We start from the raw sequence: 13,370 nt of genomic DNA on the forward strand, positions 1-13,370 counted from the left end.
AAGCTCCTTCGGGAAGATGAGGTCAAAGTTTTGTAGGGAAGGAATGAAGCAAAAAAGAGAAGAGACTTAAGTATGAATGAACATGAAAAACAAAACTGCAATAGAAAACAAGTTCAGGCTAAATTCTGGGAAGGTGGCTTACTTCTTATACAAAATAAGTAATTAAAGAGATTAAAGCTCAAGTCATCTAAATAGTTAAGTTCCTAGTATTTAATCATTTGAGGATTGGCAGCTTATACGAAAGATTGTGGTATTATAAGGAAACCTGTGTAAATTTAATAAAGTTCAGTGCTTTCAGAATCATAAGAAATGATATTAAATTTCATACTATAACTAAAAGCAAATCCTGACCCAATGAGAAGGTTCAAGGTTAAGAACAGCTGATAAGAAGAGGAGTATAGCGCTGTACATTTACAAGTACGTGGGACGAGAAATAGAGCAATGGAGGCTGAAGAAATTATATTCTTTGAAAATGTTAAAAGAGAGCTGGGAGAGTGTGCTCAGTATTTGAAAGAAGGCAAAATATAAAAGATCCTGTATCTGAAAACAAGATATACTAAATGAGTATGTCAGTCTTTAAAAACACAAATCTATTCATGTGGAATTTGGATAAATTTAAACAGTACGCCCTCTTTACTACAGAGATATTGGGTATTTGAATTTATATTGCAAATTTATAATTCAACCTGATTTGATATTTTCCCCTCCCAAATCTTAACTTATTGATATGCCATTAATCTCAAATTTACAAACACACAGTTATCAACTCAGATGTTTTGAATTTGGGGAGGAAATACTTGAACAGATTTGATTTCTAAAGTGGTTTTACATTGTTCATCTTCAAAATGTACATTTTTATATTTTGAGTTTGTTATAAACTTTGCCTTTTTAAAGAATGCAGAAATGCTCTAGGTTATTCCTTTTTTCAGTTTTGTCCATACTTGTTTGGAAAAAAAAAAGAGGAAGCAATAACTACTTAAGGACAAGAAGTACTTCCAGAAACACATGCACACATGCACACACTAGCATCCGTGTAATTTAGGACTTGTTAACTTGTGTAGTATTTAAGCATGTTTTCTGATTTCAAACTCCTGGTTCTGACAAGTAACAAATTACATTTAAGATATTAGCTTCTGTGAGAAAGCCTCTTTCCCTCGCTTCCTCTTTAATTCCACCTTAAAACATCTGCGAAGACTAAAGGAAACAGCTTACATTTTAGCCCCTCCTACTCAGGATAAGACTTGAATTTCTCTCTGTGGTCCCTGGCTGGAAAGCGATCCTGACAGAGAGCTAGAGGCTTTAAGGAGCTGAAGGATCTCATGTAACTCTGAGAACTGTAAGCATTGTTTTACTCCATTTCTCTCTCCCACTCTCCTTAGCTTTTAGTTTGTATCTGACTTGGAAGAAAGGACAGAGGACAGAGGGAAACCTAGTATTCACTGCTTTAAGAAGTCTGCGTGTCCTCTGCCTTTTTGAATGAGATACGGTTCAGGGAACTTTATTTCCTTGTAACAAATGCCAGTTTACATTTGGGGGTCGAAGTGTACCGTGGGATCAAACGGTAAGGTGTTTCCTTCACTAACAGCTCCCGAAGAAAGCAAGCAGCTTTTCTAGGGGCGGTGAGGTAGGGAAATTAGAGCCCCACGTGATTTCACCCATGTTCCCCATCCCTGAACTTGAGCAGCGCTGCTTGACAGCCCTAACGATCCCTAGGGAGTAACTTGCTGACTTCTTTAAGTTTTAATTAAAAGATAGTCATTTCGGTTACTTATGCAGAACATTCCTGGGTATTTAACTGTGTTGCAGTGTTATGCAAAAAGAAAGACAATGTTGAAAAATTAACTGTAAAAAGACTGATATTCTGATTTGCCCTTCCTCTAAGGTATTTGACAGGCCAAGAGAATAGAGCTCAGAACTAGATGCTGGAGAAGATTTGATCAAATAATAAAGCTAACTTTTGAGTGTGAATACTATTTTAGTAATTTTGTTTTAGAAAATGCAGTGAAAAAGGCATTTGGGTTTGAAATAAAGTGGCTTAACATATCTTAGTCTCCTACAACTTATAATTACTTTAGTCTTAGAAATAGTGATTTCATCTCAAAAACTGGAACAAGAAATGCTCTTCATACTGGTTGATGATTTAAGAATTTATTCAGCTAAGGCAGATGGAGTGTACCAGAAGCATACCATTTGGCTGGTGTTAATTCTGTTATGATATTTGCATATGTAACCCTTTGGGTTCGAGGAGAATTTGTGTTTCATTTTGTTTCTGTTTGTTGCATAAATTTGAAATTGTAGCTCAGGAGATATTTGCAGGGGATAGTAGTGACACAAATCCTGTTAAGAGTTTTAAAATTGTATTCCAGAGGTCTCTAGACCTTGCCAGTCAAGTTTGAGGTAAGGAAAAGAAGCAGATATTCGCTTCTTTTATTGAGCAGAGGAAGAGTTAAATTTTAAGTTAAGCAATACTTGTGAAATACACAGAGAAGTGTTTAATCTGCATTTGCTCAGAGCAGGTTTACAAACTTCCTGTAGCGGAAGCACATTTTATAGGACAAGAAACTAAGCCATCTATTTAATAATTTTCCTTTTCTAATTAGACTTAAGTGCAAAATACAAAAAAAGTGACTTACAGTGTTGAAATGCTCCTTTTTGAAGTCACTTTTGAAGTATTTTGCATTTATGATTAACTAGGAATAAGAAAGTTATTAAATAGATTTCTCAGTACCTGATTAAGTTTATTCCATACAGACCATTTAGCCTGTGGTTTTAACCCAAGATTATCATTGCTAACATCACTGCTTAGAAAGCAAAGCCATAAAACCAAATCATTTGCATTAAAAAAATACATTCCAGGAATAAAAAAGAGGAAGACACAATTAGCAGTAGTTCCTTTTTCTCTTGAATGCCTTTTATTTACCATCATTCCGCCACCCCCCCCACCCCCCCACCCCCGTCCTCTGGCTTGTTATTCTCAAACTTTTTTGTTTTTAAATTACAGACCCTGTTACAAATCTTACAAAAGCTATAAACCCCTCCCCAGAGTAATGCACATATGCTCTTCACACTTGCACACATTTGGAAACATCTTTAAGAATCGTACAAACTGCACAGAACAATTTGTGTCACATAAAAAGGCAGCATTTCTTAAACCTTTGGAGTTTTCTGATAACATTGAATACTTAGCAAATCATTTTACTTATAAGTAAAGAACTGCCTAACAGTGAATTTTGCAGTGCCCATATTGTCACTTTTTCATTATGTGTCTGGAATCTAAGCAGTTTGGTGTAATAGAAAAATTACATGCCTGGACACCAAGTGACCTAACTTCTACACTCAACCCCTATCATAATTAGCTGTACAATATTAAGCTGGCCATTTTTCTGTAATATCGGTTACATATTATTGCTGAATGAAATAAGTAAAACATAATAGGAAAATAAGATGTGAATGTTTTTAATTGGATTGTGGGATGTCTACATTTGCAGCTTTTATTCCAAAATTCCTAATATTTCCCAGCATGATTATGCTTTATAATATTCTCATTTATTACAGATGGAATTCATGCTCACTATTTAAATTCATTAAATACTGAAAATTGCAAAGAAGAAAAAGACAAAATTACCTATAATCCCTCTGAAGGGATACCTTGTTTTAAAATGTCATTCATTTATTTAGTTGATCAACAAATATTTGTTAAGTAACTAGCATGCATCAACACAGAGACAAGGAATTAATCTACACATCTGCTTAAACCTCTAGACATTTTTCTATACCTATACTCATATGTAGATTTTATAAAACTATAATCACATTTGTTAAATGATAAGCTGAGACACATTAAACATTTTAAGAGTTTATTTGAGCAAAAGTCAATTCGAATGGGGAAGTGCCTAACCAAAAGGGCTTAGAAGTGTTTGACTGACAGGATATCAGGGGAGAGACTTAGAGAGTAAAATTGGAAGCACATAAGGAAATTATTGATTGCCTACAGCTTAATGCCTAATTGGCTGGTTGTGATTGGCTGTCCTTAGGCTTCAATTTTGTAACTTCAAGGCATGTCCAGGTTTAGGTTTGGGTGTGATTCTGTTGGTTGACATGGTGTCTGAATCACCATTAGGCCCCCTGTTTAATTAATTTAACACATGGATCATGCTGTTTTATTCAATATTTACCCCTCAATCATTAAATTTTACATTAAAACATGATTTTTTACACTTGTGTATTATTTTGTATTCATTCATGTCTTAAACATTATTAAGTCTCAATTATGACAATTTATCCATGAATAAGAGTATGGTTCTCACTGTGATGTAAGGTTTAGTCTATGGAAATGTACTAGCCAATTCTAAATGTTGGATATTTAGGTGGATTACAGTTTTCCACTAATACAAACAATGTTTCAGCTAGGAACTCTTATATAAATGTTTGTACACATCTTTGTTTACTTCCTTTGAATAGATTCTTAAAAGACTATTTTCCAAGTTCTAACAAAAGCTCCACTGCTTATGAGTTATGAGATCATAAGCCAATTGCTTTATCAGAATGTTCTTTTCTCAACTGTAAAATAAGAATAACAATGATTGAATATTTGGGGGATTCCCAAAAATAGAAAAAATCATGAAGGGCTAGTTGTTATTTTGGTCATTTTGCTCTTAAGGTTATATCTACTTATAAGCAGTATAATAGAGTAGAATTTCTCTAAGCCAACACTGTGTTATCTATCACTCAAACAGAACAAACAACAAATGCCAAAATTTAAACAATTGTTATATGAAAATGGTATCTTGTTTAAATTTTCATGTGTTTCAGAAATAAGGTTTAACAATTCTCATAGTGGCCCATTTATATGTCTATGTTTAGAAATTGCCTCGTTCAGTGTGATAAATCCTTTTAAAGTTTTGATTTGTGATATGGTAAATATCAATAGATATAACTGGCATAATCAAAGGCACCTTGATGTCTTCAATAACTTTGAAGAGTATTAAGGGTCTTACCCCTTAAAGGCTACATTTTGAACTCGAAATAGAAATTCTGTGAACGTTGCTTTCCTCAGTTTTGGAGAATTAGTCTTACTGTTTCCTGAAACCTATTGTTTATAAATAGGTGAGATACATAGAAAAATGAATGCAAGTCCCTTTTATTTTTATTGACTGTCATATTCTACAAAAGAACTTGAAGAGGGTTCAGAGAAGAGGGCTAAAACACTCGGACCCTCGGAGAGTCTTCCACAGCTCCAGGAATATGCAGACTTGCTTAGTGCAGTGAAGGTGAAAGTAGATCTAGGAATGACATGATGATTCTTTATAAGAATTTTGTAAGAAAAATAGCACCTATGTTTGCCAAGAACCAACTTAGAGAAAATCAATTTACGTTTTAACGACCTCTATCTTCTACTCCTTAGGGGTATCAAAAGGTTGGTTCTGGAGTTCTATCCAAAGAAGACAAAAATAGAGCAGATACCATCACCTGCATTTGATGTACTAATCTTTGGGTACCATCACCGGCTTGAGGTTACAGAGATGTGCCAAAATTTTGCTACTCTTGATACGCAATTCTCAGTTGTTTGGTTCTCTCTGATTCTTAGTCACCCTTACAGCCTTCTTTGAAGCCACAGTTTATCTTCTCCTTTTTTACAAGTATGAAATAAGCTTAAATAATTCATTGCTCACCATAAGTAGATTTCCAAAGCTGTACTACCAGGCTAATCACTAATTTAATGAGTTCAAATGACTTTAGAGAAACTTAGCAAACTCATCTAAGTGATTCTGATCAGAGCTTAACAACCACGGGTTAGAGATGATAAGCTGATAGGCCAAGTCACACTCATTTTTCTTCCCATTTGCTTCTTATACCTGGAGTTGTGAATCTTCCACTCCCTTTTCTTTAATATTCCTCTTCATTTGCTTGACTTCTGGAGTCTGCAGGAAAATTTAGGTATTTTAGACACCTGTATATTTTTATTTTGGAAAACAAATGTCCATAATATCTGTAATTTCAGTATTCTGTAATATAGAAAACTCAGGTATTTTTAACACTTGGCTTATACTTGCTTCATTTTTTATTTTGTTATAATTTAATTTACAGTCTGTTTTCTGATTACCTAGCTTGAAAAATATATCAGAGGGCCAATGATATCTTTTTAGTTCATAAAGAAACTGCTTAAGAGCTTCATCACAAACTCTTTAACTTAGCAGGCCAGGTATCCACATTTTACAGATTTGAAAAGAGAGATGTTGAAAATTCAAATCGTTTGTTTCACATCCAAGTCTTATGATTTGCATTTTGGTGCATTTTGTGTGTATCAGTTGATTAATTTATTGGTTTGTATTTTTTGGTTTTGGGGTGTGTGACTTAAGGCTGTCAGCTTCTTCCTTATTTCTGTTAACATCAGAAAAATTATAGGGGGAGAAACAGAAAGTACATGTGCCAGCGCATGTTTTCCTATTAACTAAGTTCTGCTCTTATAACTGGATTACAGACTGACATAGAAGAGGAAGTCGCACAAACATTTAACAGTGACGGGCAAAGTAGTGTATGATTTTGAATTTCCTATTTTGGAACTAGTTAGTATTTTATATTGGTATTTGTCACCTTAACAAAATCAAGTCTATGAAGTTCTCTCCAAAAATATAAAATAGACATGTTATGATTACATAAAGAGTACTAATTTTACCAAAGGTTTTACTTTCATAGGTCACTGTCTTAGAATATTCTAAGTATAAGCTGCAGAGCCTATGGCTCTTTTTGGCTTTAAATCCTAGCTGGCAGTTGGCATAAAGTATTTATATCAAAATGGTTACTCCGACTTTAGACATCATTTTTGGAAAAAAAAAAATCATTATTATTTTACCTTTCCAAACAATCCAGCACCTTGTGGTAGATCAGATACTTCTTTTCAGGGGTAAAAACCACCATATAGTTATAAAATAATTATTATACATATGTACAAGTTCATAATAAATACTATATAGTAGATCAAGTTTGACTGCTGGATGTAACTGGGCCAGTAGAAACATTAGGTCACCAAATGGTTTCTGAATTTTAGTCAGTAAATTGACATATTTCCTATTTGCCCCATACTTTAATGCCCGCAGTTTTAGCAAGATAGGCAAGTTGAGTGCAGTACATAGGCAATAAACTGGAATGTTAGACCCTTTATGGAAGGAGATATTCTTGCTGAATTCTTTTATACGTAATTGTGGAAGAGACAACGTCTTCTTGGGATAGGCTGGGGGCAGTTACATGGTGTCTAAGTTTTCTTCAGGCTCTCATTTTTTATTTATTGAAACAAAAGAGTGATCCATTTTGTAGACTTTTAACATGTATTTAATATACAACATTATTAAAGAATTGAGGAAAGTAGTTTAGAGCAATTATGTAAGAATTTGTTGAAAAAGAGTTGGGGAAAAGTGACTAAAGATTCATGTGTTGTGGGCACATACTGTGTAGACACCTGCATCTATAATCAAGATATTTTGCTATACATCAGTTCCTTGTTGTATCTACCATAAACCTCAATTTAGTATTGCTTCCTTTCTATCCTTTCTATTTAATGCTCATGAAGGCAGGGCAGATGAATTTAGGTTGATGTTATGAATTTAGATAGCAAAGAGATTACACTAGGGCATTTCCATAGTTCATAGCAGGGACTTCTAAATTCCTCCTTTCAGTGGACAATAGAAATTCATATTCAGATAATAACTTCAAAGTTTTGTGATATCCTTGGTTGCTAGAAGATGCTACTAACATATTTTGGGAAGATTTCTCAAGGCAAACTAATTTAAAGAGGTTTCTTGGCTAATTAAAAATGTAATCACAAAATATTAAGATGGTTATTTATAATCTGCTAGCTGGTATTTAGTTTTTGATGTGGCAACCAGGGAATTGTATTTAAAATATATAGAAGTTCACGATATTTACATGGGATTTTTTTTTCTTATCCTTATCATTAATGATGCCTCTGTTGTTAATGAAAAGCAATAAAAGAAAGAATCAATTTTGTGAGACTCATTCAGTGTTTGCAGAAATTCTTGCTGTTTAAATTGTTTTAGATGGACAAACTGGCTAGGTTAATTAATACCTTGTGAGCTATTGTCACAATGAACAGAACACTCTTGTATAAATAACCATTTTCTGTGAGGACAATAATTTCTAGATACTCCTTTATGAATATACATAGCCTAGGATAATAGTAGGAAAATGTATCTTTTCATAGCTAGAAAAAAATAACTGGTATTATAGGAAGCAATTTAGATAGTCTGTACTCTCTTTCACTTAAGAATTTTACCTATTAGATAAAAAATAATGCTGACGCTAACATCCACCAGGAATTGTTGCTCACTGGGTTATGTGTATGTATTCCTTCACCAATTCAGTATATCTTAATTAATACTGACTATATGCCAGACACTGTGCTACATTTAGGACATACCTGGTGAATAACGCAGTCACAGTTAATTCCCTCTTGGAGAATAGATATAATAATTAAACAAACAAACAGATAGTAAAGGAAGCAAATGGACTTCGATAGTAGTGGATAATCTAGGGAGGGGGCAGATGGGAAGGTTTGGCTGAGAGATAAAATGTAAGCAGAGGTGTGAAGTTTGAGAAGCCAAGCGTGGGAGGTGAATGGAATGAGAATGGTGTGGCTCAGGATGCAAAGAACATCATTTGCAAATGAGCCTGCAAAGAAGCAACCAAGAAATAAGATGCAAACCAGGGAGTCAGGGTGATGTAATGGGAGCAAAAGAAGGGAGGTGGCTCCAGAGAAGCAGAGAGAGAGAGTGGAGACTACTTTTGGAAACTTGGAAATCATTAGTGGTCTTGATTAAGAGCAGTTTCAGTGGAGCAGTGGGGACAGAGGAAGTGCAAGTGAGACAGCCCGAGGACAGGAGATGGGGACTCAGGACATGGATGCAGTGTAAGCAGAAGGTTCTTTTGAGGCATCTGTCAGTGAAACAGCATAAAAATGGAGATGGAAGGATAAGGGGATGTAGAGTAGAGGGAAACTGTAACAGGTACGCCAGTCAGACTATCCAGTACAAAGTGAAGTCGGATGATTGAGGAAAGACAGGCATGGCCACTGTAGTGAAGTACTTGGGGAGAGGGGACTTTGCATCCAGAGAGCCCATGTGGGGCAGGTCTGTAACGGAAGGAGGAACTCTGCCTCCTGTGTGATGGGGAGAAGAACCCAAGAGCACATGCAGAGGAGTTTGCAGATTCGGTGGTGGGAAGATGAGAAGCTGCCCTCTGGTGTTTTCTGTTTTCTCAGTGCTGGGAAATGAGGTCACCAGCTAAGTGTGGGGATGGGGGTGAACTGGGGAACTTGAGCCCAGAAAGAAAGCCATTTTCTAGAGCGGGGATGCAAGTTCACAAGAGAAACTTAGAGAACTGCTGTGTAGTGTTCAGAGCCTCTTTGAGTTTTGAGAATGTGAATCTAAAGGCCAGTCTGCCGGGTTATGTGGTTTTTCTCCAGCTATGTTTAAATGCTGGCAGCAAACCCAGAGAAGCTAGAATGGCTGAGTTCTTCCAGGGTGCGAGTGTTTAAAGAAAGAGAGAGAGAAAATCTGGAAAGCCTTAAAATGAACTACCAGTACACTGGGCAAAAGAAACCAAAACAAACAAAAATGCATAGAAATTGATGCGCTTGTAGAATACAGATCCTTTTATCTAAGGTAATTATTAACTCTGTAGGGAGTAGTCGCCAACTGGCTGGATTTCCAGCACTAATAGGCAGGAAGTGAGTCTGTTCCTTTCAGACTCTGGTTGGATTCCTTACCTAGCCAGTTGCTAGTCCCGGTTCTACACTTCAGTGAATCTCCTTGCCTTTACCTGTTCCAGGAACCATCATGCCAGACTTCTCTTTGTTCACGTCCTTGTTGCTAAAATTGTCGTTGTTTTAAGTTCTGGTTGTTTAACCGTGGCCTTGTGTGCCTTTTTTGGACGCCTAGCTAAGTTCTTCTGTCTGGTTTCTATCCCCCACTCCTCAGCTTTTCTCGGTTTTGCTTACTTCTCCAGATTCCCGAGGGCAAATGTGCTTCCTCCAGATAATGCTTTATAGAATTTGAACCGTTACATCCCTACGATACAAAGATGGCTGAAACATTTAGTAATAATGATCAACTATCAAAAAAAAGAGGATCTTTCTTCTACAGCCCTGCTATCAGAATGGTCTTTTTTTCAACCTTACATAAATGCTTCATTTTGCAGCTCAAAGTCATTTACCTTTTCTTTTCTTTTCCATCTGCAGACCTTAGAGAACAGCTAGTTTCCATAAAATATTTTGTTCAAGAACTGAAATAATATTATTGAAATGCCGACTCTCATATTTCCTCAAAGTTAAAAAAATCTCATTAAAAAATTCATTAGGCATTTTTCATAAATCCTCTTAACATGGAAGATCTGTAATTGTACATGAATGATGGCTGGTGCTTCCGTGAATGGAAGTAGTGAGTCTGCGTGGGTCAAGCTGGGCAGCGTGGTGGGAAGCGCAAGCTTTTGTGGTCAGTGCACTTGAGTTTGCTTCTGGCCTGATGTTTCCCACATGCACTGTCTGGAACTCTGAAGGTTCTTCTTTATCTTTCTTTCCTCCCCCCTTGGTGACACCGGTCATGAACTGGAAAGTCATTCGGCACTTTATTCCTGCTTCTGCCCGTATTTGTTAGGCTATGGTATAGACAGAGTTATCTAACTTCTCCCTCTCCAAAGGGAAGGGCGTGTCCACAAAATGAAAGGGAGAGTATAGTATTTTGCTAATTTCATATTTTCACAAAACCCATTGAAGCATTGAATCTCACCAGCCGACTCAAATGAAACATTCTTACAAGTCTGATCAGTGTCCTTAGCACTGTTCTCCAGCTTGTTGGTCAAAGGCCGAGGAAATGTAAATTTCATATTTTGAAGCAAATGACAGTTTTTCTAGTTCTTTTCAACCTGTGCTTATTATACGTAACACCTAAATATTCAGGTGGATAGTACAAAAAGAACTTCATTTTTATCATTTTTACCTTTTATTGTGCTGTAAGTTCTTCTGCCCTCAAAAATTACAATGAACCTTAGAGCTATTCTAGTTACCCCACAGAAGTAGAGGGAAAAATCTGATACAACGCTCCAAAGCATACATAAATATCATTTAAGGGTCTATCAGAATGCATAGACTCCATGCATTTCAATATAACTGGTTTCCTTTGCAAACCCAGTATTTTTATTTCGTGAATTTTATAATGTCATATTATATCCAGGGGTCCCTAAGGCTTCACCAGACTGCTGGAGTCATCCAAGATTACAAATTCCTGAGGCTATTCCCCTCAAATGCATACTTTGTATTTACAGAACTCTTAATCCCACAATAGACTGGTTTTCCTGTTTATTTCAGAAGTGGATCGCCATTCACAGTATCTAAAAGCACATTCCTAAAACCTCTTACAGCCTGAAAAAAGAATGGTGAACTTGAATTCCTGTTACACATTACATAATCCAGGACTTACAGAATGCTCATCTCATGTCTAGTGGTTTGGCTTCCCAGTAACACCTGAAATGGGAGGCTGTACAGCTCCCCTGGCCTTCCACAATTCCTGCCATGTTTTTCTGTCAATTTTTTCCATTTTGAGGTCATAGTCAAACATGTATTGCAGCTATCAGATGAACCTCACTAGCTGCCTGAAATAGTTGGAAAGTAAAGTAAGCCCCAAATGTCGACCACTTCATCCAGGAATAAAACAGCTCTCATGAAACATTTGAGATGGTGTGACGGTTTTCCTGGGGGTTTTCCCTGGATTGTTTAGGAAAAAGATATGGCTTTCCCTGCTGTGGCAATCTTGAGTACGTCATGAAAAAAGGCAGCAATTAAGGAGGGAGTGGAACCCTCAACAAAACAGAAATACTCCCTGGGGGAGCATATTTGCCAGCCATCTGTTCTGGAGAGAGAAAGCTGTAGAAGTAAATGCATTCCTTAAAACATTCTCCTTTTTCTAGCATTCTGGGCCCTGTTGTGAGGTATAGTTAATAACTATTACCACTGAGTGCATCACCATGATCAGTTTAAGTAGAAGGTAGAACATTATTCAACATTTTCTGAAAGGGAACACAATACAGTTCACACTTGTTAGTGTGACATTACACCATAATTGTCTAGGTGGGAAGGAAGTTTTTAAAAGATCAACCTAGTATTTGTAAGTAAATGTAACAGTGATTCAAGCCTGGAAAAGTATAAAAGATGAAAATGACTTCTCTTTTTAAGCTTTATTTGACCAATCATAGAAAATTTTTTCCCCTTCAGATTTATATCTTGAGTCTACTGTATACCACCAGACAATAATTTGGCAACTTAAAATTTTGGTCAAATTAAATGATATATATAATATTATTCATATATATATATATATATATATGTAATATACCCATATATATATAATCTCTCCATCTATCTATAATGTGTATCCTTTTATATTTCTCTCTCTATGCTGCCTGAGTCTGAGAGGGGCAGGGGTTGGGGAACAGCCTTCGTAGGGTGTAAAGAGAGAATCCCTGGTTGAGAGTGGAGAGATGCGTTCAGCTGTCTCCCTAACCGGGCGAACTTAACTAGATTTGTTTACATCTTTAGGCCTCAGCTTATATATCTGCAAAATGAAATTCTGTCTAGGGGGTGATTATGAATATTTCTTCTAATTTCCAAATTTTGTGAACTTAAAATACAGCCAGAATGGTCCTCTTGTTTCTGGCCACGAAGAGGTAAAACAATGGAAAACAACAGCACATGAGCTGATCAAGTAGAGAAAACTAGAAAACTGGCTCAGGGGTGAGGAGACCTTGCTTTGTGACGTGGCATGTGGGAGTGTGCAGTCTAGCTCCCTAGCCCTTGTGGTCGGCTGCTTCACCTGGGATGGGACTTCCCAATCGTGGAGTGAGAAAGGAGCCCTTGTGGACGGTGTTTCCTTTATAAAGAGTGTGTGTGTGCACATGCACGCGTGCTTTTAAAATAACCAGGTGAGACCCTTCCACAGGATGGTGTGGTCTTTCCTCTCTAGCACTCTGCAGGCCTTATTTAGGTGCATCTGACCTTTATGGCTGGTTGTGCCCCTCCCTCCTCAAGCACCACATTTCTCTATTATGCATCTATCATATGCTTCTTTGTTTAACTGCTACATTTATATATTACTGGTATGTTATGGACTTAATCATGCCCCTTGACCCCACTCCCCATACCTCAGAATGTGACTACATATGGAGTAGGGCCTTTAAAGAGGTGATAAAGTTAAAATGAGGCCCTTAGGGTGGGCCCTGATCCAATCTGACTGGTGTCCTTATAAAAAGAGGAAATTTGGGCACATAAAGAGACACCAAGAATGCATGGGCCCAGAGGAAAGACC

General features: G+C 36.6%; 1 protein-coding gene across 2 annotated transcripts in view; it reads left to right on the top strand.

Moving 5' to 3' along the window:
- Positions 1-1,228: 1,228 nt before the first annotated feature.
- Positions 1,229-13,370, top strand: part of PLA2G4A (phospholipase A2 group IVA) — a 140,428-nt gene continuing 128,286 nt past the window's right edge. Inside the window, exon 1 of one of the 2 annotated variants that reach the window (XM_036912542.2) lies at positions 1,229-1,336. The gene's annotated coding sequence lies outside the window, so the exon portion shown is untranslated. The remainder of the gene's footprint in view (positions 1,337-13,370) is intronic. The other variant, XM_057507962.1, reaches the window with a different exon arrangement.

This window comes from Manis pentadactyla, chromosome 9 (genome assembly GCF_030020395.1).
Source record: "Manis pentadactyla isolate mManPen7 chromosome 9, mManPen7.hap1, whole genome shotgun sequence".
Lineage (NCBI taxonomy): Eukaryota > Metazoa > Chordata > Mammalia > Pholidota > Manidae > Manis > Manis pentadactyla.